A 27,490-nucleotide genomic window follows, 5' to 3' on the forward strand; every position below is an offset into this window, starting at 1 on the left:
GACAGGTGCTGGATAGATCATGGCCATCCCTCCAGCTGCCCCGTACACATCTCAGGCCCTCCCAGATGGCATCTGGGAGCTCTAATCCAGCTGTAGGATGTGAGTATTCTGAGGTAACTGGACTCCCTGCCTGACCTCCGCCAGCATCTTCCCTCTCTCGATTACATTCACCCTGACAGCCCACTGAGGAGGGAGACCCTTCCCGGCTATCAGGGAGCCGGGCCACTCCCACTTACCTCCGTTAGCTTTGCCTCCTCCTCACCTCTGCCCTCAGTGAGCCACAGGAACTTGCGTCCTCACTTTCTGCCCCCCCAAAATCTGTTCCTGGAATTGTCTTCCCTTCCTTGTGACTCATTTTACCTATGGACTCCGAGGTTCTGGTCTCACTCCTAGTCTGGGAACCCTCGAATAGGTTGTCAACAAGAACATGAGTGTGTGGGTATGTGTGTGTGCACCTGTGCTCACTTGGGCACTGCATGCCCGGGGCACAGGAGACACTATTCATGAAGCAGGACTTGGTCCCACCCTGCCTTCTAAATTAGGAAATTGAAAAAAAAAATAATTAGGAAATTGACATCAGAAAAAAAATAAAAGAGCAGCCAGGGAAGTGATTTTCCGTAATGGGAGGGATGCCTCTCACTCTTCCAGCTCTCACTTCAAGGTGGGATCCTGGAAAATCATTCTTCCAGGATCATCTGCCCAGTAAGCCATCAGAGAGGACCCAGGGAAATGGAGGAGTTGAAAGCACTAGAAAGAACTATGTAAGGCTCAATCATTTGTTATGATTCAGAGCCTGTTCTTTCCTCTCCCTGCATGAGAAGCCAGCTGGAGGCAGGCTCCAAAGAGAATGGACCTTTTAAAGATAGAAAGCTGGGTGGCTCAGTCTGTAGAGCATGCAATTCTTGATCTCTGGGTCATGAGTTCAAGCCCCACATTGGGCATAGAGGGGCTTAAAAGAAAAAAAACACCTTAAAAAAAGAAAGAAAGAAAGATACATAGATAGAAAGAAAGAAAGCCTGTTTCTGGGGAGCAAAGGAAGCCATTAGGAACTGGAAGTTGGAAGCCTGGCTGGAGAAGCCAGCCTTTGCAAAGGAGCATTTCCAGCCTTAGCAACAAAGCCAATGTTAGCTGTGTGGCTGTGGTGAGAGTCACCTGACCTCTCCAAGATTCAGATCCCTCATCTGTAAAATGAAAAAATGAAAGTATCTTTCAACTCTAATTTCTGTGATTCTTTTTTTAATTAAGTTTTCATTTTAATTCCAGTATAGTTAACATACAGTGTTATATTAGATTCAGGTGTATAATATAGTGATTCAGTGCTTCCATACATCACCCAGTGCTCATCACAGCAAGTGCACGCCTTAATCCCCATCACCTGTTTCACCGCCCCCCCCCCCCCTCCCCGCGTGCCTCCCCTCTGGTAACCATCAGATTGTTCTCTATAGTAATGTGTCTGTTTCTCGATTTGTCTCTCTCTGTCTCTTTTTAAAAATCCCTTTGCTCATTTATATTGTTTCTTAAATTCCACATATGAGTGAAATCATATGGTATTTGTCTTTCTCTGACTGACTTACCTCACTTAGCATTACACTCTCTAGCTCCATCCATGTGGTTGCAAATCGGACATTTCATTCTTTTCTATGGCTTATTTCTGTGATTCTAAAGTGGCGAGTGCATATGTTCAGAGAGCCCAACTTGGGATGAAAGAAGGAATTCCAGGGTTGAAGATCCAGAGTCTTCCAAGAAAGATGAAGAGAAATAATTGTGGGGCCCGTGGGGCCTCTGAGGACTCTTGGAGGCTGGGAACCTGCTGGGCCCAGGACAAGTACAGGGCAGGAAAGCAGCCCAGCCCTGGGGCAGAGAGAAGGGAGGGGTAGATCCAGAAAGCAGTGCCCCCGAGATTGTCTCAAGCCCAGAGTCTGCTCAGAATTTAGCTTGCATGGCCCAGAGATCGTGGGGAGAAAATCCAAGTGGCCAAGAAGCTGTTGGTCAATTGAAATGACAGGAAGTCTGTGCGCTTTTATGTTCGGGGATGGGTGTTTAGTGAGGGCCTTTGCCTGCTGTCTCCAGAGTTCCTTAGCGAAGTTTTCTAATTAAGAAATGTTAGCATCACCTTGGCTACGAGGATGGAGAAGAGATCAAGGCACCCCTAGTGACCAGCAGCAGCAGCAGGACCTCCTTAAGTCTTGCTGCAGGACACTGTGAGAAGCCGCTGGGGGAAGGCGGTGAGGGTCCTGTTCTAATGGAGACACCACTCCCCTTCCTATCTTGACTCTGAAGGAACAAGGCAGGTGACCAGGGAAGCCTTGCAGCAGAAAGCTGCCTGGGAAGATAAACCTCAGAGGGAAAAGACTAGAAGCCCAGAGCACAGGCAGCTGGAAGCCAACGGGCAAGGGAGGAGAGGGGAGGAGAAGGGAGGGAAGATATCCCTTTCCACGGATGTGCCTTGGCCCCTGCCCAGGCAAGAGGGGCAGATGTTCTGTCTTGTCCCAAGCCCCTGCATTTGCCACCTTGTTTACCTCGTGCCTATTTATAGTTGCAGGCTCCAAGCCTGGCATGGGACTCTGCGATTTATACGACTATAAACCTCCAAAGGGCACTGAGAGCTGGCAGGGCATGGATAAAGACAGGGGCAGGCCTCTCAAGGTCAAAATGGCCATCTTCCCACCCCTGTGGACCTTACACCCCACTAAAGAGCAAGAGGTCATAAGGCCAGGCTCAGGCAAAGAAGAGATGAGTGGCAAGCCACAATTACCTCTTTGACTCTTCCTACCCTGAGCTTGTCCAGTTTAGGATTTGGAACAAATTAGAGAGGACCTGTTTTGTTTTGATTTCCCTTTCGGATGGGGTAGAGAAGCTCCGTGTGGGAGGGTGGATCTCTTCAGAGAGTGTTTGAATTTGGAGAGAGTGGGTGAATCTAGAAAGGGGATCTGCAGCCCAGCTCCCACCTGCCCATCCGCTTAGCAGAAGGGGAAAAAGAATCATACGTGGAGCACTCCTGGACTCTGCTTGCCTTCTGGGGTGCCTTTGGCAGCCCGAGCTGGCCCACCTCTCACTAAGGACAGGGTATGCTGGCATACCCAGTGCCTGAGCTACCAGTCACCTGCTAGAGTGGCACATTGCCCACACCCTGCCTTTTGGGGACATCCTCCTCTGCCCCTGGCCAACCCCCTACTTCGTGGCCCCCTCGCCATTGCCTCTCGTCCTCCAGCCCCCCATGTGTTCCCATCCCACTTCTCCCCCAAAAGTGCCCTTCACTGTGCCTGCTACCCCTGCTCATTCTGCTGACTCTCCCAAGCCTCCTGCAGTGAGTTTACCCCCAAACCCGCTGTACTGGCTCCAACCCCAGGATTTATCATCTGAGCATTAAGGCTAGACAGAGCTCAGTTCTATGTGTGCACACGTGTGTGTGTGTGTGTGTGTGTGTGTGTGTGTGTAAGAATGTGCTGGGTGGGTGGACAGAGTCACAAGTCACAGGCCAAATGTGTGTAAACGTGAAGCAGAATACAAACGCAGAATGACCTTCTCCTTGACTGCTTTGTTATTTCTCATCAATCTCTAGTCTGCTGGACTAAACCCAAGGGCTAGCGGAGGGGAAGTATCTTAGAGCTAGTGTGACCCGTTGGCCGTTTCTGGACCTCCTTTGACCCTCCCTTACCTATCACCATTATGGGCCTTAGCCCCCTCAGGAGCAGACTAAATGTGGTGGGGGAAAAACAGAGCTGGGGGTCGGGGGTTGCCCAGCTGGGGCCAGTCGTCTGGTGGGAGGAAGGGCACTGGAGGACACTGAACTGTCAGTCAACATATACTCCTGCCTGGGCTTGGGTTTAGTTTTGGCCTTAGAGATGGATTAGGCTCGGGGTAATACTCCAGGGAGACTGGGGGGTCCCAGGGGGATGAGCCTATTCTCAGGTCTACTCCTCCCTTCCCCTTTCCCAGCCCAGCACGCAGGAGTGGGAAAGCAAATGAGTGAGTCAAATCAAAGCCTTTTCCTTCCCTGAGGAGGAGAGACGGGAAATGGAGAAGATTCCAGAGTGCAGAGAGTCCCTTTCAGTCACTTACTAGTCTACTTTTTACCTAGTGCCTTCTACAGGATGAGGATTGGGGATCTGGCAGACATAGGTCAGGTGTGAGGACAGGGTCTGAGGACCTGGGGAGAAATCAGGGACCTGGGGAAGGGTGGGTGCCGTGGAGAGGAACCCAGAGGACTTGCACAGGGCTGGGAGGAGGACAGAGCTTGCCCTCTTGCCCTCCCCCAGAGGGAGGCAGCAGAGGACCATAGGAATTGCCCCATCCAGTTTCCTTTGTGCCCACTGTCCGCCATGGAGCCCATATCAAGGGACTCACCTGGTTTGAAGGTTTCACACATCCAGCCCCTGCCCCTCTGTTGGAGAGAGAGGGGGGAAGTCAGCCTGTTCTTGACCCCCACAAGCCCTTCTATTCATTCCTAAGCAGAGGCTCCTCTCCTTCATGTTTGAAGCTTAGAAACATACTTTTGTCTATTCCCCCGGCTCCTTACATTCCTCGCCATCACTCTCCCCAGTTCCCTATCTCCCACTTCCCCACGGGGGGCCATGACCCAGCCCTGAGTCACCACCCTGAAGAGGCCCATTCTATCTGGGGGAGATACTCTGTGCCCGCTGGGCCATGACCATGACAGCTAGACATTGTTTGCATCTGATTCCCAATCTTCCCCAGGGAGTTTTGAATGAGGGTCACGCCCACATACTCCTGATGTCTCTTTTCTCCTACCCCCATCTAGGCACTCACCAGGCCTATTTATGTGGGTATGAGGACGAGATCTGGATGTGGAGGGGCACGGGAAGACGGTCCTCATGCTGTGGGTCAGGCTGGCATGGGGGCAGTGGCTAGGTGGGGGAGCTCTAAGATGTGGCCTTGAGTGAGATTAAAAAAAAACAATGCCAGTACAGCTACAGAGAGGCAGAGCGGGAGAGTGGCAGGATGGCGCTTGTCTCCCTTACCCAGTCTCCTGCTGTTGGTGTCGAGAAGCCTGGTGCTCAGAGCATCCAAGACGTAAGGCAGCGGGCACCTTATAAGTCATCTAGCCTAGCACCCATTTTACAGATAGGAAAGGAGAGGCTTGGAGGGGGAAGAGTGGCACTCGGTCCCAGACTGTACCACCGCTTGGCCATCCATCCATCAGCCTAGTTCTCAGATCCCACATTATGCCTGCCCCAAAGATTTGTTCCCAGATTAAGTTCTCCCTCCTCCATCTGCCTTATTGATGCTCTGTGTTTACAGCCCTCCAGATCTGCCTGCCTGAGGAGCCCTGGTTGGAAAACCTCCCTTTCCTTTCCTAGTCCAGACTGGGGCTTCTTAGAGGCTCCCTTTCCAACCTCAGATGTCACTGTCTTTCTGTTAAAATGTCTCTCCCACTCTGCCTCTGCCTCTCCCTCTTTCTCTCTTCTCCAACCCTCCTCCCTCCCTCCTCCCACCAACCCCTCCTCTAGATAGAGCCCCTGAACTGCTGAGATGAATCTCTGAAGCTTATGGTTCTGGCCTGTTCCTGGTAATTGAGCTGTGCTCTCTAGTAGTGATGGGGGAGGGAGGCAATGGTGGCCTGGGGTCTGGTCCTCCATCCCCTGGCCTAGCGCCCCCACCCCCACCACTGTGATCCAGCAGAGCGGGTGAGGAGGGGAGAGGTGGTGATGCCTCCTCTTCTCAGCCCGCCTTCTCCAACTCTCTGTCTCCCTGGCTTCCCCTCCCTGCTTCATCTCCGGCACAAATCACATGGTGACAGCCCCATCCAACCTTTGGGGAAGGGTTTGTAAATGTGTCTTCCTTAGCTCTGATCTCCAAATTGTTCCTTTTATTGCATTTGTCACGGTGAAGATTAAAGTCCCTGGGTGGCCCGCACCACAAATCACAGTGTGCTCTCAGGAAGCGGCTGCAGGTTGGGAACTGATGGAGGGGTCCGGGCCCTGCACACACTCCCAAGCACACACTGCCATCCGTGGTGTGGACTTGTACCCGGGAACAGGAAGATGGGCCCCTGCTGTTGTCATTCTGAGCTGTTGGCCCCCTTTATAGCACAGTTTGTGACCTCTTCCTCTAGACTGTCTTCCAGGCTTACTCTGCCCGTTCCATAGCGGGTATCACTACTTCTGTGGGTCTGTCTCTTCCATTAGATGAGAGGGAAAGCTGTGTTCACATCACAGGTATTCCAAGATATGCCTCCGTATCTCTGGCCATATAGATCTCTAGGTCTTCTCCTGGAAACACTCCAAATGGGTCAAGGGCAACTCGAGCCCAAAGCCCACCAGGAACCCACGTCCGGGATCCAGGAAAATAGCTGATCCTACCTTGCCCGGCACCTCCAGACCCTGACTTTCATTCTCATCCTGCCACACAACTGGGTGCAGAAGGGGCACAGCTGAGACAGAGGAGACACAGCAGAGGGACCAAGAGGACAAAAGCCCCCTTGTACACATGCACAGAAAAACTGTTCCTTTCCTACCCCCTTATGAGGTAGGTTTCCTGCCTGTCCCTCATGCACATTCATAACATTCAAATTTATGCCGTAATCTCCGCCGCTCCATATGTATGAGCCTTTGATGGGTGTTTGGGTTTATGGGATGCACCCAGCCCTCCGCTCCCTTGCCCGCCCACCGCCTCCAACCACTGCAAAGACGCTCGTACATAATTGACATCGGCAGATTCTTTCATTATACAAGATTTAGCATCTGCTCGGGGATTGCTCGCTCCTCACTCACTATAGATGACTTTTCCCCGAGTTTCCTATTATCAATTCAAATTAGCCCCATTTCCCCACCCGACCAGTGCAGCGTTTACACTTGACAGTGAGGAAACAGCAAGGCTGTAATGGGCTCCTCAATTATTTAGGCCCAGTTAGGCCAGGACCCAGAAGGCCTCAACAAGGGGGTGTGTGTGCTGAGGTGGGGTCATCACAGAGGGGAGGGTAAGGTCTCCACTATTTGGTCTGTTTGGCCTTCTCACAGCCCTGCACCCTCACTCTCCTTCCTGGGGAGTCCTCCCTCTCCCATCCGGGCCTCTAAGGGGTAGGACAGTCCCTTGCTGCCTCCACCCCCAGCAGCTCCTCTCTCCCTCCTCCCTGCGCCCCCCATCTTGTCTTTGCTCCGTATGAATTCCGATGGGCTACCAGCAGAAACCAGAGAGGTCATAGGGACCAGCCAGCAGCCAGGCTGGCCCCCTCCCCTTAAGATGTCTCTCTATCTTAAAGTGCATCTCTGTGAAGATTCAAGGTAGTAGGCTAGGATTTAGAGAAGGTGGCAGTAGAAAGACTGAGACGGACACCAGTGAAAGAGATTAGATTCATGCTATGGAGCCCTAGGAAGAGAGAGAAACTCAGACCCAGAAACAGAGATACGTGAGAGCCTGAGGGAGCCGGGAGAGATGCTATTGGGGTTCGGGAGAAGTCACAGGGAAGGAAAAGGCTTGGGCAAGGCCCTTGCTCAGACCACACCGGCTGTGCCAAACTGTAATTAGGTCAGTGCTGCCCACCTGCTGGTCTGACTAGTCCAGGCCCAGCCTCCTGTAATAACTCTTGGGCCCAGTGGCTATTCAGGAGTCATGGGCTCCCCCGAGCCCATTAAATGGCCCAAGTACAGGACTCCAAGTCAGCATGGAGGGCCCAGGCCCTCATTGGAGTCAACCCACTGCCATCGCAAGCAGGGCTCCTTCCACACCCCTCCTGTGCTGGGAGGGGGGGGCGTCACCCCTCCCTTCTGGTCTCTAGCCCCCAGCCCCTCCCTCTCCCTAGCCCAGATCAATTTGCAAGGGTAGTGATGGGGGAGGCAACAGGCAGGGATCTGAGAGGCTCTGGGATTAGAGGTGTCTTTCCCATGCTTTGCTTCTCCAGAATCAAAGAATTCCTCCGTCTGATTGGATTTACCCTAAGTCACAGGCGTGTGGGACCTTCTTTCCCTCAGCAACAGCTGGAAACAGCCCTAAATATGATTAATTAACGCTGTAAAAAGCCCTGGACACAATTAAGATTTATGTGTGTGTGTGAACATGCGCGCACATGCGTGTGTGTGTGTGTGTGTGTGTGTGTGTGTGTGTGTGTGTTGGTAGGGGACAGGAGTGGGGGGTGGGGGGAGACGGGTGGATTACCAACTACCTATGGGCCCTCCCGGGGAGTGGAGTGATATGTCCTCAGAGACATTCCTCCGTTATCCATCCCAGGCAGGGGTCATGTTTTCCCGCCTTCAGCTTTTGAGCAGATTAGCTCCTTCTTCTGTCGCAGGGGCACGGGGTGATTTTCTGCTCTGTCTTCCCTGATAAAGCAAGGGGGGGGCAGTGTTCTGGGCCAGGTGCCTTATCTCTTTTCCCTCCAGCATAAGAAGACTGTTTTCTCCCAAACCTCAATTTCTCTTGCTGGGTCATTCTAGGGATCAGAGACATATGCACAATCCCCGAACACAGCTGCATAGACACAAACCCAAAGGGACATAAAATAGGCATCTCAGAGGAATCCGAATAAACAAGCCACCAGCCAAGCTTTCCGCCCTTGGGAGATGTCTCACTTCCATCTTCAAAGACTCATGTCTCTAAGACAGGACAGAAATCATCTCTTTGGACTCCCCCCTGCATCTCTAAGATGACAAAACCTCATTCAAGTGGCCCTCCCCTGACGCCTGTGTGATTTGGGCAGTCATTCCCCAAGGTGTGGACATCCTACCTTTGATAAGATGCTTGTGATGATCAATGTTATATACAATTCTGAAGTGGAGGGGACAGGAACACAATTCCAAACGGCAAGTTATCTGGAAAATCAGTTCTCAGGAATCTTTGAAAGAACACTGGATTTTAATTTCTTTAATTTATTGCAACTGATTGATCAACTTCTGTTTTGCTGAAACGAGCAAGCCCAAGAAGAGTTACTTAGATTCTAGCACTGATGGCCAAAGATGGAATGGACCAGAAGGAGCATGGAAAAGCTCCAGACTCTGCATCCTCTCTCAGGATCATCCTAGGGTCAGTGGCCTGAGTGCCTAAGGGTGCTTCTGCTTTATGGTTCAGTCCCCAGTAAGGCTGAGGACTGCCTGGGGGATCCTTGGGAGAGGGCCATCATATATCCTGATGGCATCCATAACAAACATGGCCTTAAACCACTAGGATTGGAGTTCAACTTCCTGATATTAAGGCTAGGGAGTGTGGGAACTTCTTGTCAGTTTCCTGCCTTCACAGTAGAAGCTTGTTGTGAGGATCAAAATGGGGGGGGGGGCATTCCAGAGGTCCCAGATGCATGCGTGTTGGTTCTACCATATGGATTAACTGTACAGAGAGCACCCCCCCCCCCCCCGCCATTTCCAATCACACCCTTTGGGATCTACAGAGTACCGTACCTGGGAGAAGGGACAGTGTGACTTTACCAAGTCAGTTCTGAGCTGAGGCTGAGAGATAAGAGAGACAGAGGGAGAACAGAGAGACCCTGAGGGAGTTACTAATTTCCAGTTGGTATATCCAGGACACGGGCTTCTACCAGAGGATGGAGAGGGGTTTGGCCTGATGGGCTGGCTGTCGGGCAGACTGGTGGCTCAAACAGCCCATTCTGTGGCCTCACGGATAGGCAGACTCTCCTTCCTGTCCAGCATCTTATCACCCTGCCCCGCCCTCCAACTTCCTGGGAGAAAGGGAGACTTAGGAGTCCTACGGCAGGTTCTTGAATTCGGAGAAAGTAGCTGGGAATGTGTGGGGCTTGATGTGGGGCTGGGGATACTGCTTGCTCCTGGTCCCTGCTTCACCCTTGCAATCAGCTTTCCAGAACTCTCAGTGGACACGATAGGGTCAGGCAGCTGAGGGCGACCATACTATGATTAGGTCTGTTCCTGGAACTTCCCCCATTCAGGCAGCAGTTTCCAGAGTAGAGATCCTAATTATAAGCCTTGTATTTGGCTTCCAAGAAGCCTAGAATAGAGATGGGAAGGGAATAAAGGGTGCCTTAGAGGGAATATAAGAGTGGTAGTATTTTACAGTCATCATTTATTGTTTATTTTGTGAGAGGTAGTGCACTGAGTATTTTACATACGATGTTTCATTAATGGCTACAACCATCCTGTGAGAAACCTTCTGCTCAGACAAAGAGATTGAAGGTCCAGGGTAAAAACAGGTCCAAAGCCACACAGCTATTAAGTGTTGGATCCGGCTCTTTCCATTCAGGGGCGGCACTGCCTCCTTCAGATTTAAAATCAATATAAAACCTGAGGTCAATAGGGAAGGTGGGGGCAAGGCTACCAGGTTAACAGATTCAGCAAATAAAAACACAGGATGCCGAGTTAAATTTGAATCTCAGATAAACAAATTTGGTTTAATTATGTCCTATGCAATATTTGGGACATGCTTATACCAAAAAGCTATTTATTGTTTACCTGAAATTCAAATTTAACTGGGTATCCTGCATTTTTATCTGGCAGCTCTAGGGTGGGGCCCAGGCCTGCCCCATTTCATCCAGAAAGCCCTGAGGGAAATAGGCCTGAAGTCAAAGGTGGGCTGGGGGCACTTGGGTGGCTCAGTCCGCTAAGGGTCAGACTTCAGCCCTGGTCATGATCTCACAGTTTGTGAGTTTGGTCCCCCCATCGGGCTGTGTGCTGACGGCTCAGAGCCTGGAGCCTGCTTCAGATTCTGTGTCTCCCTCTCTCTCTGCTCCTCCCCTGCTCATGCTCTGTCTCTCTCTCCCTCTGTCTCTCTCTCAAAAAAAAAAAAAAAAAAAAAAAAAAAAAAAGCGGTCTGAGCCTGACTGCTCAGGCGGCACCGACAACTCTCTTCTCTCTCCCTGACTGTGGCTGATGCCTCGGACAGTGGGGCAGGGCTCCGTGCAGGGCGTCTGGGCGACCTGCCTGCCCCCAGCTCTGGGGGAGTCGGAGATCACACCCACTCACCAATCAGTAGGGATGGGCCCTTTTTCATCCCCGCAATGGGCTGCTCCACAGGCAGTGGGGGGTGGACACCACTGGTGGGTGGGGGGAGCAGGGGCCACGGCGGGGGGGGGGGGGGGGGGGAGGGAGCAGGGGGCACGCGCACAGCAGAGGTCCCCGAAAAAAAAAATTAAAAATTACAGGAAGAAAAAAAAAAAGTCAGGATATTTGAGATGTCAAAAAAAGCATCAAAGCAGTTATCATGGGGAAAATAAAAACTTGCTGACATTTATTGTAGGGTGTAGCGCTGAATTATATAGCGGGGGTAGGGGTGGGGGTGCAGGGGTCAGCTGTATAATCCGTTCAAGTTCTCTGACCTCTGGTGGGTGAGGCTAACTCGGGGCCGGCCCGGGAGGGGATGGGGGGGGGGGGCGCTGCTCCTACTTCCCCGCCCCTACCTAGTCCCTAGACGCTCGAGAGCCCCGCTGTCGCCCCACCTCGCGTCAGGCCCAGGTCCCGGTCCTGGCCGAGCGCCCACGCGGGTTCGCGTTCCCGCCGCTCGGCACGCTGAGCCCCGCGCGGCTCCGGCCCCGGCTCCAGCGCCTGCTCCGGCGCGCGCTCAGGCGTCCTCGCGTTCGGGCTCCCGTTTGCCACTCCCGGCTCGGCTGGCTCAGCTCGCTCGGGGCGTCTCCCTACTGAAGAATTATGTGGCATAAAGCAGCCGCCACCATCTTGAACTGGCAGTGAACTTTGCTTTCTACATATAAATACAGATAGCAATCACACCCCAATCAGCGCCGAGGCTTCAGGGCATCATCTCAGCAACTCTAACTTTCCCATTACGATAATGTGATTTTCACTCAGTCTATAATATCACCAGCCATGAATAAAGCAACTGGCTCTTTCTGTCTCTCTCCTCCCTCCCCCCTTTCCCTGACTCTCTGCCACCCTCCTCAGTCTCCTTTCTTCTCCTCCCTCACTCCCTCCTCTTCTGTCTCTCTGCAACCTCTCCGGATATCTGTGTTCATCTACATCTCTGCATCTCTGAGCATCTTGGCCTTCCTCTCCCTGCCTCCGCCGCCCCCCTCCTCCCGCCCCCCCCCCCCCCCCCCCAGGGACTCACATTCCCTAAATACTAATGACTGGGATTTGCAGTGGCCTGGGCTCAGTTAAATTCTGCTCCCCAGCTCTGCCATCATCTGCCTTTGCCTGAAGGTGAGAAACTGCGGGCTTGGAGGTGGTGGGGGCCACCTGCAGGGTTTTGGGGGAAGGGAAGGAAAGGGGGAGGAGAATCTGGGAATTGGCTCCTCCCCTCCCCTCCCCTCTCCCTCTTTCCTCCGGTGCCTGGATGGCTCTGGAAGGATCCCTACCAGGAGCCAAAGCTGGAGACTCAGGAACGGAGGGATCCAGCAGGGAGAGTTGAAAACGGCCTGCTTAGGGGAGGGTCTTGGAGGCTCTGTTTTTCTGGATAGTGGGGTCCCCAAACCCAACCAGATTCCAAGGGCCAGACTATTGTGAATGGATAGAGTTGGCCAGAGGGTGCTCTGGAGAGGCCTTGGGGGGAAAGGAGGAGCTAGCCTTCTAGGGTCACTTCTGTGTACACTGGGCCCCAAACTGGGTAAAGCTATCTGGACTGGAGCTGCCTTTGCCAGGACATGGGATAAAAGCCCACAGACAGCCTTCATCAAGGTGTCAGCCACCTTATCAGGGCTCTTGGAAAGTCCTTCATGGACACTCTCCAGGATGATGGTGGTGCCGGTCAGGGGATTGTCTGTGCCTCGGTCATTAATTGATTCATCGCTCTGGGTTTGTATTCCAGTTATTTCACCTGGTTTTGGGACCGTGGACAATGCTCTTAACTTCTCGAAGCCTCGGTGTCCTCATCTGTAAAATGGAAGTATAAGAGCGCCTGTCTAGTGAATAAGATAATGCATTAACACAGTGCTTGGCACATGTGAAATGTTCAATAAATGTTAGCTGTTATTACTATTAGCAAATACTAAATAATCACTTGCTGAATGGGTTAGGCAGTATACCACAGAGTTTAACTATGGTTTTGCAGTCAGACTGTCTGAATTTGAATCCTAGCTTAGCCACCTACCAGCTTTGGGACCTTGGAAAAGCCGCTTAGCCTCCCTCACAGTTTTCTCATCTGTAACAGGAATAACGATAGTCCCTACACTTCATAGGGTCGTTGCGAAAGTGGTGCAGGCTAATCTAGTGTTTGGCGTAGCGCTGACATGTGGCGAGGGTTCTAGGAATATTAGCGAGTGGGGGTCTGGCACGGCAAATCCAGCCACGAGTGAGGCACACACTGCTGAGTGTCCCAGAGACCACATTCCGTCTGCGGGCCGTTCTTTGGGCCCTTGGTTTTTTCTGTGGCTCTGGACCATTGCTGGCCTTGACCTTTCACTTCTGTGGAGGATGAGGGCTTGCTTCAGTTTCGCTGACTATAAGAATTACAGCTTTCCAGCTGCCCGCCCGCCTGGGAGGGGACTAGGATTCCTGCCTAGGCCCTTCCTTGGGCACTGGTGGAGGGAGAAGGTGACTTTTGAATATACTGTCTTAGGCAAGGGTTACAAGGTCTAAAAGGCAACTCTTGAATTTGCTCCGATAGGCACAGGTGACAAATTAGAATCAGACATCTGCATTCTGTCCATTTCTACATTTCTAAGTATTTATAGGTTTGTTTGCTTGTTTGCTTGCTTGCTTTTTAGTTTTTCTTGGTTTCTCTCTGAAGGATCCTTTGGAGGCATTCCAGCCTGATCTCAGATGAAAGAGAGGAAAGGGGGCTCTACCCACTTTCGTCGGGCCCCGAAGGGACACCAGGTGTTACCGTGGTCAGGGCTTCCAGGTCTGGGGCTTCAAGAGGTAGACCCAGGGGAGGAACTTAGGGGCACAGTGTTGGGCCAGTTGCTTATTTGGGTCTCTTTGCTCATACCTAGCCTCCCTGCTTGGCCCCAGGAGGGAAGAAGCTACCCTTCAAGATCCAGAGCATAACCCAAAACATTCTTCACCAAGTGCTTTAGCCAAGGGAACCAAACTCCCTACTTGGACTTGGAGTCTGGTCTTTACCCTACTCACTGTCCTCCTCAAAGACAAGACAGGCCCATGCCTTCCAGATGATCACAGTCCAGTATGAGAGACAGGCATGAAAACAAAGAAGCAGAAGACACCGTGAGAGCCAACATAATAGACATACTACAGGGTGCAGTGGGGACCAAAAGGGAGCGTGTGCTCAGGTAGCACTTCCTAGAGGAGCTGGAGCTTCGCTAACAGTGGGCAAAATGGGAGAGGGAAGAGAAGAACGTTTAAGGCAGGGGGAATGGCATTTGCAAAAACCTCGAGGTGTCACACAGCCTGGCACGCTTGGAGAACTCAAGTATAGAGGGTAGGGTCACTTTGATGGAGGCCAGTGGAAAGGGACGGATAGTAAAGGGCCGTGCAAACTTGACTTCTAGCCTGAAGGGCTTGAGCAGTGGAGTGAGTTGCACTTCCAAAAACTAGCTCTGAGGATGATGAAGAAAATGGGGGAAGGGTGCAGCCAAAAAAGCTGGAGGTGGGAGGGTGGTGGAGAGGCTCTTCAAACTATACAGGTAAGAGACAAAGAGGACCAGCATCTGGTGTGGCGTGGGGATACCAAGGAGTGAGGCTGGAGAGAGCCTTTCACGGAACTGACAGAATTTTCTCCCTGAGCGGGTGTGGAGATGACGAGGGAGAGGATCCCTGGATGACTGCCGGGTCTCGCCTGGGCGAATGGTTGGAAGTGACAGAGATGGAGAATAGAAGAGGTGGAATAGGTTTGGGGAAAGAAGAGCTACTGAGTTCTGATCGGGACATGCATATGGTGTGGTTGTCTAGAGTACATCTCAGCGCAGGTATGCGGGAGGCCAAGAGACCGTTAAGAACTTTATCTCCACAATTTGGAAATCAAGATGTCTGACAGGGAGCTGGAGATAGTGTGTGGAGTTCAAGAAAGAAGTCTTGTCAGGGTACATGGATTGGAGAGTCACCAGCTTCTGGATAGTAATCAAGGCCATGGGAAGGAAGTCTGTTACTTGGGAAGGACAAGTGAGGGGAGAAGAGGGTAAGAGCAGAGTCTTAGGGAGTATCAGCACTTAAAGGGGTAGTTTTTGGGGTGGCTGGGTGGTTCAGTCCATTGAGTGTCCAACTCTTGATTTTGGCTCAGGTCATGATCCCAAGGTCATGGGATCGAGCCCTGCATCAGGCTCCGCACTGGGCATGAAGCCTGCTTAAGATTCTCTCTCTCTCCCTCTGCCGCTCTCCCCACCTCATGCTCCCTCTCTCTAAAATTAAAAAAAAATGCATTAAAACAAAATAGAGGGGTGGTTTTCAACCCTGGCAACCATTTGGATCAGACAGGGGACTTGAAAAACACTCAGTCGGTTAAGCCTCTGACTCTTGGTTTCTGCTCAGGTCAGGATCTCACGGTTCGTGAGTTCGAGCCCTGTTCAGCACAGAGCCCACTTGGGATTCTCTCTCTCCCTCTCTTCTGCTCCTCCCCTGTGCTTGCTCTCTCTCTCTCAAAACAAATAAACAAACTTAAAAAAAATTAAAAAAGGAAAGAAAAACACCCATGTCTAGGCCCCACCCCACACCAACTAAATCTGAATCTCTGAGAGGAAGCTGTACAAGTTCCTCAGGTTGAGAACCAATGACTTAGAGGGAGGGCAGAGGAACGGGGCTAGCAAAGGAGACTGAGAAGGAATGTTCAGGAAGATAGGGAGAGTTTCAAGAAGGGAGAGTTCCAAAGCGTCCAATTGTGCAGAATAATAATGGTTAACTCCTACCCAGTACGTGTGCTATGTCAGAGACTTTATGTGAACTCCCTGAATCCTCCTGGAGACCCTACAAGGCAGGTACTGTTATTATAATTGCCATTTGAATGATAAAGAAACTGAGACACAGGGAGGTTAAGTACTTGCCCAAAGTCACACAACTAGCAAGCAGAAACCAGGATTCAAGCCCAGGCAGGCCGCCACCGAATCTGTGCTGCTAACCACTGTGCTAGGGCCACCTCTCTTGCCGTGGCTGAGCGAGAAGAACGTTGTTCCTGGCTTTCACACTGAGCTGATCAGAACAACCTCCCAAGGGGTCAGCTCTCCTCCTCTTCTCCTTCATCTTTCTGTCTCTTTCCTTTTTTTCCGTTCACAGCAGGTCTGTGAGGGCTGCTCCTCACCCTTCTGGCCTTCTGGCTGATGGGGCGAGGTGGGGCTGGTTCTCTTGCTGAGACAACACAGTCTGCCCCTTATCAGGTGGCCACAACTATGGGCCACGTGGCCAATAGCCTCTTCATTCACCAGGCGGAGTTGATCATTTTTCTAAGCCTCCACAGTCTAGGAGGCGGGTGGGGAGTCAGGGTGATGCAGAAGGAATAGAGGATTCGACCCTCCTGGGAAGTGAGTCTTCTGGGAAGTAGATGCAGAGGTAGACCTTGAGGAGGAAGGAGACTGGAATCCACATTCACATGGAGGGGATGCGAGCATAATCAGACACCTGGGATATCCCCTGTTAGAATTTCCAGGGGTCTGGGAGCCTGGGCAGCTCAGTCAGTTAAGCGTCTGACTCTTGATGATAGCTCAGGTCATGATCTCATGGTTCATGAGTTCAACCCCCACATCGGGCTCCTTGCTGACAGTGTGGAGCCCCCTTGGGATTCCCTCTCTCTCTCTCTCTCTCTCTCTCTCTCTCTCTCTCCCTCCCTCTCTGTCTGTTCCTTCTGCACTCTCTCTCTCTCGCTCTCTCCCTCTCTCTCAAAATAAATAAACTTAAAAAAAATATCTGCCCGCCTAGGCTGTTACAAAGATCAAAGACAATGGTATGTGTAAAGCTTCCCACTCAGAGTTAAGTGTAGAATTCCCAGGGGTCTTCAAAAAACATACTGCAAGGGCCACCTCTGGAACAATTGGATCAGAATCTCTGGGGCACAGTGGGTTTTTAAAGCTCTGCAGGTGATTGTAAAGTGTAGCCAGGGTTGAGAACCACCACCTCAAGAAGAGCTCTGGATAAGTACGAAACGGCCCTGCTTCTAACCTTACTTTTGTTACTTCCAAGCTGAGATGTCTTAGGAAACCTACTGGACCTCTTTGAGCCTCAATTTTTTTTTCTGTAAAGTAGGGGTAGTAATTCCATCCCTGCCTACTTTTTACAAGTAGTTATGATGCTCAGGTAGACTATCGGATATGATGTGTTTTGTTCATTGTATAGGACGCTATACAAAAATGAGGTGGAATTAACTCATGCAGACATTAAAATGCAAATAAGCTACTCTGTCCACTTAACACAGGTAGGTGCACTTGAATACACACACACACACACACACACACACACACACACACGACAGCTGCTGGTTGTGTTCTGAAAGCAGAGCTGTGGTTTTCTAGACATGGCCTTTTATGTTTTTAGCCTTCAGAATGTGCCATTAAAATATGGAGAGATGATCTGGGGTGTGTGTGTGTGTTGTGTGTGTGTGTGTGTGTGTGTGTGTGTGTGTGTGCATGGGCGCGCGTGCGTGCGTGTGTGTGTGTTTAAATGATTGCTAAAGTGCAGCATCATTTGAGTCTGCCTGTCAGCCTATCAGAAACGTCATCTATAACCTTCACTGTTTGCAGTTTAATCTCCCCTGCCTCCCCACGGGCCCTGTTCTGACATTTTAAACCCCATAAATGACAGTAGTGCTCTAAGCCATTTTGAAAAAAGCCAAGCATTTGGAAAAAACACACATAGAGACATACCCCTAAATTCCCCTTCCCCTGAACACATGCTCACTCACGCTCATAAGTGGAATCACACACATGCTCACATCCCTGTGCTGGCCGATTTGGGAGAAGTCACAGATACAGCCAACGTGAGTGCACGTGCGTGACAGCAGGCCACAGATGGATGGAGGCATGGCCGCGTATCTGATGCCCGTGCACGCATTCCAGTGGACCCACAGCAGACATACCTTTCTGCTGCCATCCTCAAGTCCCATCCATTCTCCTGCTCCTTGGCCTTGAAAGACAGTGGAAGAAACCAGGGTCTTTGAAAGCCTGGTTCTGAGAGCAATGGGGTGACAGGAAAGGCTGACAGGCCCCAGATCTTACAGTGTCAGGCTAAGATGTATATTAATAGGCTCAAGGTTCCCACTCTTGGAAAGCCCAGGGGTAGAAGGGGATAGCTAAGCAAAGTGCACTCCACCCTCTCAGCAGCCAGATAGCTTACCACATTTGGGGACTAGAGTGAAAACAGGAGACCCAGAAATACTTACTAAAGGGATGTCGTGTCTGAATGTAGAAGGTAGCAATGGTGAGCTCCACAGAGGCGGGTCTCTATCAGCTCCCGGCTGTATCCCTCGGGCCTGACACGGGGTCTACAACACACCAGAGGCTCGTAAATACTTGTTGAATACATGACTAAAAGAATGTATAAGCTCTAGAGTGAGTAAGTGTGTGTGTGTGTGTGTGTGTGTGTGTGTGTGATGGTGATGGTGATGGTGTTGGAGATGGGAGATAGGCCAGTTAAAGACAGTTTCTTAGAAAAGACGCAAAGTTCCAATCTGGGACTGGGACAGAGAGGCCCATGTCACATCTGGTATCCATTTGTTCCAGGGTACGTGGCTGGCTTTTCCTGCTTTGGACTGTGACTTTACAGCAAGATGTCCCCACTCAAAGATAAGATGGACTTCCAAATGAGGTGGGAGATGGTATGAGTGGTGAATGAGGATTACCTTTGTGCAGTCCTGGGGCATTTTCCTGAGCCGGGGAACTTGTCTCCTTAATGTGCAAGGCATATGTACCTGCAGAGGATAGGGACAGCCCTGCTGATGCTGAGGGGCTCTGTGGATCCTTTGTGGCACGGCCGGCTCCTGTGGCTCTCCCTCCCACCACCTCAAGTGATCATGTACTGTAAGGAACTGGTTTCCATGGCAACCAATTAGTGTCAGAAAGCGAGGGCTGTGATGTCAGAATGGGGGGTAGGGTGAGAAATTTCCATCCCCCATATCCCTGGCTCCTGGCTCAGTGTCTGCTGCTTTGCAGGGAAAGCTCTAGAAGAGATGCAGGACATTGCACTCCTGAGAAGCACACATTCTGGGTCAGGGCCCAGGAGTCGGGACAGAGTAGAAGATCTGATTCACCTGGCAGTGTCCCTACCTGCCACTCGACTCCAAAATGCTGACAAGGCAGTGGGCCCAGTAGAGAGACAGTGTGGGCGTACTCAGAAGGGTAACAATAATCTGAGACCGTTGCCTGCGCTCCTCCCTCTTCCCTGGGAGAGGGATCCTAGGCTTGCTTTATTCGTTGGGGGGGGTGGCTGTGAACAAGGCCCAGAAGGAAGGAAGTCTTGGCTCAAAGAAGCCTTGTCATACAGCTAGTATAAAGACAGGGCTACAGTATAGTTAAAGCATCCTAGACTTAGTCTTTGCTTCAAGGAGAAAGGGTTTCAGTGTAAAGCTTGTCCAGAGTGACTTCGCCCACAGGGACCCTGTTCTTAGGCCTCATTTGAGATTTGTTGTCACCCCCCCACCCAAAGGCTGGATGTTTTGGTCTATGGGAGGAAAGTACATGCTTTAAATAAAAGGGTAGGGAGCCCAGCTGGGAATACATCCAACAGTGTAGGAGAGATATCTGGTAGGCACTTAGCTCCTGATTCTTAGGGCAAAGAGTGAGATATGGGTAACAGAACTCCAGCAGTTTGAACCTCTAGGTCTTTGGGACCATGGTTTAGCTTCCCGAGGGATAGTCTGGCCAGTCTGGGGAGGTCATTCCAATAAGAAGACAAAAGGCAGAATGCAAAGAACCTTGTCTGTAGGGGAGAAAAGAAGGTTGGCCGTTCATTCACTGGACTTCATGACCAAAGTATGTTCCCCCCATCACACCAGCCGGGCAGAGCCTGCCGTAACAATGACGAGGACGACGATGATGATGAGAGACAGCACCAGCTATATTTTCATAGCCCTCCACAAAACACCCTCATCCTGCAGTAGCCCCATGGGTGGGTAGGTAGGCAGGACTCATCTGCAGGTTGGTCTGGAGGCAGACTTTGGGATGGAGACCAAGGCGCTAGAACTTTCCTGGTGAGTGCCCTTGGGATTATCACCAGTGCAAGAGAAGGCATTTCTCCAGAGGGAGAAATTGGGCTGCGCTGTAGTCTCAGAAAAAGGCCTTCACCAACCTCAAGGGAACTCTGAGGCAGGGATGGCCCTTCTGAACGGTCCCGAGGTAGGGAGAGGTGGCTGGGCCTTCCTATGTCCATGGTGACAAGGCATTGGATGCAGGCTGCCCAGGGAAAGGCATGGCCTTAGGTGAGACAGCTCTCTTCGGCAGAGACAAATCCAAGGGAGCCTGACAGGGCAGGGCAACAGTTGGAGGCCCTCGCTCAGTACCCAGGAAGCACAGCATTGCACCCCAGCCTCCGCCATAGCAGTTATCTCTCTCCTTTTGAAGATGACGAAGCTGAAGTTCAGAGAGGTGTGATGAGCTCCTTGTTGCACAGCTAGCACAGAGGCAGGGCTACAGCATAGTTAGTCCCAGCATCCTGGACTTAGTCTTTGCTTCATGGAGAAGGGGTTTCAGTGGCAAACTAGTCCAGAGTGACTTTGTGAGTACATCATCGAGCGATCACTCACCCTGGGCTCCATGGAGGATAGATGGTAGGAGCTTGGGGGGTGATGGGGGGCTGGAAGGGGAGCTCAGGGTACTACACCTCAGGGGCAGACAGAGTCAGGGTGCAGCGGCCCTGTGCCAGGCCTCCGGAGGGCCCGCTCGACTCTGCCAAGGTCTCCTTTCCCTCTGGAAAGTGGAGACTGTGGCCTTCATCCCTCTCAGCGCAGGCCACAGAGCTGGCTGATCTGGGTCGCAAGAGAAAATTTCCTGACAGATGTGTCCGATTGACCAAAAGATGAGGGGCTTTGAGGAAATTATTCTGCCTGCTTGATGCCTGGCCCTTGGGCCTGCAAGAAATGAAGCCCTGTGGGTCTCCCTGGGGGCTTTTGGAGGGGGGCAGCATGGCAGTCAGCAGGGTCCAGCAATGGTCAACCCCCTCCCCGGCCAGCCCCAGGGGCAACAGCCGCCTCCGGAAAGTCTGGCAGAAGATGTTTGCTGGGGGAATGACAGAGGGGAAGGAAGGAGCAGACAAGGCAACAGAGGTGAGAGATAGCAAGGTTCCCAGGGAACAGGGAAGGAGCTGGCTCTCTCAGAGCTAGCCATTCCCGCAGAAAACTGAAGAATGGAAGTGCCCAGTCTGGGCTTGTTCGCAGGCTGCTGGAACGGGCCACTCAGGTGCTATTCAGGATTTTGGAGGTCATCGAAGAGGGTTGTATGTATATGTGGTAGGGTTGGGGCGCGAGCCATGAGGGTGAGTGTGGGAGACAGAACGAAGGGAATCCACACCCCTCCCTGGCCTTCCACATTGGAGTTGCCGAGTCCACAGCCTGGGAGGGACAATGGTTCTTACTTACTCTTGTTTTTCTCCACTCTTCCTGCCTAGGAGGTGGGAAAGAGCCTGAGCCACCACAGGGGGAAAGACCCAAAGGTGCAAGGGGCCGAGGGACAGGGACCCAGTGGCAGCTCCGGGGTCTCGCTAGGGAGACTCACAAGGACTTGCTGGTCCCTACCCAGTCCCTCCTTTGCCCTGAGAGTGATGGACACGTGGCCCACAGTCCTTCTTGCCCTTTTCTGGGAGGCAGGAGTGAACAGCGATAGCTTCTGTCCAGGAGACTCTGATTGGAAAGGGATTGTTAGTTTTTTGGTTTTTGGTTTTTCAACTCTGCCAACTTGCCCCTCCCCGCTTACAAATTTCCCTTTGTGACCTTGTGACTCTTCCACTAGGTCTCCTTTCTTCTTGCTTCAAGAAAAAGCCGGGCGGGGAGGGCTGGGGACCAGGGAGGGAGGCGAGGCGGCGGCGAGGCTGAGCCGATCGCGGGTCCGCAAGGTGCAAAGCAATCAGCGGAGCCGCTGGTGAGCGGGGTCACTCAGTAGTGTGCACATCAGGGTGAAATCCTTTCAGCTCTTCTCCAAACCCCTAGTGAAAGACAATCAGGCTCGCTGTCACCGAGCTAATTCTGTCTATATAAAAGCAGTAATGAAATTCACGGCAGGATTACCCTCTCCATCCAATGGGCCAGCGTCGTGGTGACATATCTCTCTTATTGCCCGAATGTAACACACCATCTAATTTACGTCGTGTAGCGAGCAGGAATGAAATGTTCATAAAGAATTGCTGCATCTCGTCACCTTAACTGCGGCCCGGGGCTCTGAGGCATCTGTCAGGGAGAGGAGCAGGAGGAGGGAGGGCGGGCGGGGCTCAGGGAGCAGCAGCCGGGGGCAGGCGTTCTGGGGGGTTGTTGTTTCTTAATAGGGTGAAGTGGAGACAGAGGGAGGTGGGGGCTGGGGGGGGGCAGCTAGGGAGAAGAGCGGGGGAGGGGGCACGGAGGGCCTTGGGAGGCAAGGATCAGAAGGGTAGGATGAAGTGGTCTGTAGGGAGTGTTTGGAAGTCTATGTAAGTGTGGGGAGCCAGAGAATCTGAGAGTACGTTTGGGTTTGGGTGAGTCTGGGAGGACAAATGAGTGCCTCAGTGGGGGTTGGTTGGGAAAATGACCCTCTAAGGTGCCTCCCAGATGCTGCAGGCTATCTTGTAGTCCCTCTCATTCTCTGGAAATGGAGATGCATCCACCTCCAAAGGCTATCAGAACGAAACTCTTGGGTGGACGAAGTAGGAGACCTTTTCTAGAAGTGAACAAGGAGCAGACAGATGCTAGGAACAAGTTTTACAAAACTAGGAGTTCCCCATGGCTCCTCTGCTCCCTCATCTGTCACTGCACGACCCGCCATCAGTGAGCCATTTCACTTACGTTCCCCCCTTTCTATTTCCACCCCCTCGGTCCAAGGCCACTGCCATCTGTTGCCCGACTGACTCAACCCTCTCTCGACTGTGGTCTCCACAGGTGCCTTCCTGCTCCCTCAACTTCTTACCCCCTCAACTCGGCCGAGTGGTGGTCATGTCACTACTATTGTCCCTCCACTCGAAACCCTGCTATAGTGTCCCCTTGCTTTTAGGATGAAGACTGGAACCCATGACTCCAATGTCTTTGCCTCACACTCTCCGTTGCAGGCCATGCTCCAGGCCACATTGGCCTTTTCCTGTTGTCTCTGAATGTGCCACATTCTAAACAGCCACTGGGGCTGTGCATGTGAGGTTGCCTCTTCTTGGAAGACTCCTCTCAGGGCAATAGACCACTCCAGCATGGCCTTCACTCCTCCCATTTCAGGTGTCAGCTGGCATGTTACATCCTGGAAGAAGCCTTCTGGGCCTACCCAGACTTGGCTAGTGTTCTCTTCCTTGATATGCTTTCTTAGCATCATTTACTTCCTTTTCAACACAGATCATACATCGCAAGGATTCTGGGTTTTGTACAACTATTTGATGACGGTCTGTATTCTCCCTCTGGGCTCCCATGATCTCGTGAGAGCAGGGGCCGTGTCTATTTTGCTCACCATTGTAGCTCCAACACCTGGTACAGTACTCAGGAACATTGTAGCCACTCATTGAGTGGCTTAAATGAAGAAATGAGGGGCCCGAACAACCACTACAGGGGTAGAAACCCTTCTTCTTCCTTCTTTCATTCATTCAGCAAACATCTACTGAATGTCTCCTAAGGGCCAGGCAATGTCACAGGCACTGTGGCCGCATGGTAAACAGTTGAAGACATAGTCCCTTCCCCTGAGGAGCTCACAGTCCAGGGAGGGAGAGAGACAAACTCTGGTGCTAAACCTGTCCCGTGCTGCTCACTCCAGAGAGAAGCTATGTCCTGGGCCCATTGTGAAAGTCACCTACGAGAAGTGGCTGATCTGAGGCCATATAAAATTCTCCTAAATTTCCCCCAGACATAGCTCAGTCACCACTGGGGGGAAGATACAGCAAAAGAAAGAGACTTTATTAAAGGGGCATAATTGGAATTCTTTTACTAGTGCTAATAAGAAGCATTTACTGAGAATCAACCATGTGCCAAGCTTCTCTTCTCATGTAACCCTCACAATAACTGTGACACCTAGATATTATTATCCCTGTGTTATAGATGAGGAGACTGATGCCAAATGAGTTTTTTTAATGTTTATTTATTTTCGAGAGAGAGAGAGAGAGAGAGAGAGAGCACGAGTAGGGGAGGGGCATAGAGAGAGGGAGACACAGATTCTGAAGCAGGTTCCAGGCTCTGAACTGTCAGCACAAAGCCTGACACGGGGCTCAAACCCATGAACTGGGAGATCATGACCTGAGCCGAAGTTGGACACTCAACTGACTGAGCCACCCAGGTGCCCATGAAGCCAACTGAACTTAAATAGCTTGCCCAAAAGAGGTCACACACTTGTCACACAATGGATGCTCAATAAATATTTATTGAGTGAGTGAATGAATGAGACACTAATAAGTAAAAAAGACAGGAATCAAACCTAGGCTTTCTGGCTCCAAAGCCCTTGGTATTTCTGCTACTTATTTCAGGCAACTATTTTTGGACTCTCAGGGTCTGGTCTGTATTGGCGAAATAAACTGACATTGGACTCTAGACCCACGCCTCCTCCTGACCCAGACCCTAGCCTCTCCACAGACACGGGATACCTTAGAAGACCAGACCTGAATCTCTGTGGGGAGATGCCCATAATGCAAACCCTTCCCAGTCCTGCCCTGTCCTTCCTCTAACACCCCAGGCTTGTGTTAGCTTAGTAAAAAGTCTGGGAAGGTCTTTGTGGGAGATGGAACATCATTCCTGTGTGTATAGAATCAACCACATCTTGTAACGTGTCCCTTTTGATTAAGCCATGTGGTCCTTTCTCATGAACTCAGAGATATTTACTCACCAGATGATATGTATCTGTGTGGACGTGTTGTGTGTGGACACGTGTTCATGGATGCATACGCGTGCATCAGTGATCCTCTCCTTGCACCAGTTCTCTCATATCCCATCATGTGCACTTTCCAAGTATGCAGACCCCTGAGTCCGCACCCTGAAGTTCCCGCCTCAGAGATGTCTCCAGATATATGCCTCTGTAGCTGACTTTTCCTCTTGCTTCTGTCCTCTACCCAGGAAATTATGTGACCCTCCAGCTAATGTTGGCAAGCCGCAGAGTAGGATTGTGTGCCACGAGCTTCCTCTTATTTTGAGGAAGTTCTGTTCCCTGGCAGAGAGTAACTTTCTCTGTCAAAGAGCTAGTGCATAGATGCATCATCAAAGAGAAAATATATGCCTGGCACGCAGTAATCTCTCAATTCATGTCAGATATTAACACTATTGTAGCTCATTTGTCCTCCCTGACCAGAGGGCATCCCTCCTTCTTCCCACAGCCCTCCTAGGGCTGGAAGTTCAAATAGCCCCATCTCCTCCTGCCAGGGAGCTGAGTGAGGCTTGGTGCACTTACAAGGATCTCCTGGGTTTATAGGGCTCCAGGCCATTGCCATCTATATCTCTCAGTAGGACAAAAATCTCAACACACCCCTGGCAAGTAGGAGTCACTCATATTTTTTAAAGTCTCCATAAAATAAATCTCAAGAGTCTCTTCAGACACTGCATCCAAAACCTTAAGCTCCTGAGACACAGATTGTTTCCTAAACCCATTCTTCTGTAGCTGACATCTTTTCTCCCGGGCCAGACCCGAGGCCAGACCCACTGGCCAATGCCCACCGGAGAAGCACAATTTCAGTCATGATGCCTGATACTTCTAACCACTTCCCTCTGGCCCAGGTGGCCTACCCTCCCAGCTAGTGATCAGTTTTGTGGCTCTTCCAGGAGCTGACATCCTAAACCAGACCCACTTCTTCAGGTGAAGCAAGATATCATTGAAGTTGGATGGATACAAAGCAAGGGCAGAGCAGGGGGAGGACGAGAAGGGGAGATCACAGCAACCATCGCAAAGAATCAGGATCCTCCAGACGATATCTGTCCTTCAACTGGCATCAGGCTTTCCTCTCACGGTCTGTGGAAACCCAGGGGTCTGTGCCTAGGGGTGTATTAAGTTTTGTCTGACTGTCTTTGGACAGACAAGAGGAGGGAGGAAGATTCTGTGGAACAGATAAACTAGAAGAGGTTGGTGATGGATTAAAAATTGGAATCCAACCCTGTCAATGTGTTTATTTGATTTCCACATTCTCCTACCCCCTTTATTCCCATTCCTCTTTTCCCTTCCCCCAGACTGACATAAAATGATACCCTGATGGCTATTTCAGCTGCAACCCTATATACCCAGGGAAGCCTGAGCCCCCCAGCTGCTGGCCAGCTCTGATCCCCTAATCCCAGAGGGACCAGCTGGTCAGAGTTCTCAGGGACGGCAGACCTCAAGTGCAAATTTGGCTTCTGCTTCCAACAGACTCTGGTCATGGCCAGATTACTGAGCTTCTCTGTGTGCTGGCTCTATTATCAGCATCCTGCTCCCCCGGTACACATACTACCCCAGATGATAGACAGAAGCATCCTGAATTTCTTGAAACACTATTCTAGAAATGCACCTTTCCATTTCCCACTGTAATTACCACATCGGAATTTAGTCCCCATGCGGGTTAGCTTGATCTTGGGTGGGCCAGTCCCCTTCACTATTGGCCTGGACGGCTGTTTAGTCATCGGCCAGCAGGAGAGAGAGTGGGTCAGTGCAGCTCAGCCCTGCTGCAGAGTGCATGACCCATTATGAGAACAGAGAAGATAATTTTCCAGCCTCCCGGCATGTCTGAGGGCTTTGTGAGTACCTACCGATAACACATGGTTTAAAACCGTATCCGCGGAAAGCAACAAAGAGGATCCAACCTGCTTGGAGTTCAGTTGATAGCGAGGGGATGTCTGACACGTCGATAAAACTGAAAGGCCCTCGAAATGAAGAGTAATTGATGACTTGGACAAACAGGCATAAATTGCTGTTAAGTGTGGCTCAACGCCCTTGCTCTCCAGGCCCCACCCCCACCCCCACCGCCGGCCCCCCGCAACCAGGAACTTGGTTTTGGTGGTCATTACCTGCTCAGTGTCATTAAATTCTCTGGTAATCCGCAGGGATATGTAATTATGCTGTAGTTAGTGGTTGTTCACTAAGTAAACCCTTGGTGTACTTACCATGTAAGTCAACGGTATTTACAGGATATTTTTTCTGCCTGTAACTCAAAGCCTTACCGAAACAAATTGGAATTGCCTTCTGGAGGCCGTTGTTATAAATTACAGACCCAACATCTGTCCACATCTGCAGTGTCTAGACAGCCTGTCTCAGCTACAAGAGAGGAGAGAGATGAACGGGGGAAAGCCAGAGAGACGTGAGGAGTGGCAGAGGGAAATCTCAGATTTTTCACAATTTTTCTCTTCTGAGGTTTACCCAGATGAATCCCGTGCTGACTTCTGAAATGGACCTGAATCTTCAGCAGCCTAACACCAAGCTCTGGAGAGTTCGGGGCCCGGTCATCACCCCTGGATGTATTGGTGATGCAGCTTCTTCCATTGGGCCTCTCTCTGCCCTGACAGGCTCTCAGAGGTCACAGCGGGGCCTAGGGCCCCAGAAGATGGAGTTACAAATACGAGGCTATCTGCGGCCAGATCAGGAGAGTCGGCCTGTTCTCCCAATTCCTTCCATCCCCTCTCCTGCTCCCTGACTCTTCCCCCCACCTGG

At 51.3% G+C, this 27,490-nt stretch overlaps 2 long non-coding RNA genes across 5 annotated transcripts; one reads left to right on the top strand and one right to left on the bottom strand.

The window, feature by feature from the left end:
- LOC122202508 lies at positions 1–26,042 on the top strand. Of its 2 annotated transcripts, none has more exons than XR_006194706.1 (3): positions 1–99; positions 18,470–18,554; positions 25,639–26,042. It is a non-coding gene; the product is annotated as an uncharacterized LOC122202508 (long non-coding RNA). The 2 variants fall into 2 exon arrangements; XR_006194707.1 differs by having other exon boundaries at positions 25,673–26,042.
- On the bottom strand, positions 11,148–18,745 carry LOC122202507. 3 transcript variants are annotated; one of them, XR_006194704.1, is made up of 5 exons: positions 18,589–18,733; positions 18,130–18,231; positions 17,827–17,873; positions 12,560–12,743; positions 11,148–11,554 (listed from the first exon to the last, which is right to left on the bottom strand). It is a non-coding gene; the product is annotated as an uncharacterized LOC122202507 (long non-coding RNA). The 3 variants fall into 3 exon arrangements; XR_006194705.1 differs by lacking the exon at positions 17,827–17,873 and having other exon boundaries at positions 18,658–18,745; XR_006194703.1 differs by lacking the exon at positions 17,827–17,873.
- Positions 26,043–27,490: the final 1,448 nt, after the last annotated feature.

Source organism: Panthera leo, chromosome D2, assembly GCF_018350215.1.
Source record: "Panthera leo isolate Ple1 chromosome D2, P.leo_Ple1_pat1.1, whole genome shotgun sequence".
NCBI lineage: Eukaryota > Metazoa > Chordata > Mammalia > Carnivora > Felidae > Panthera > Panthera leo.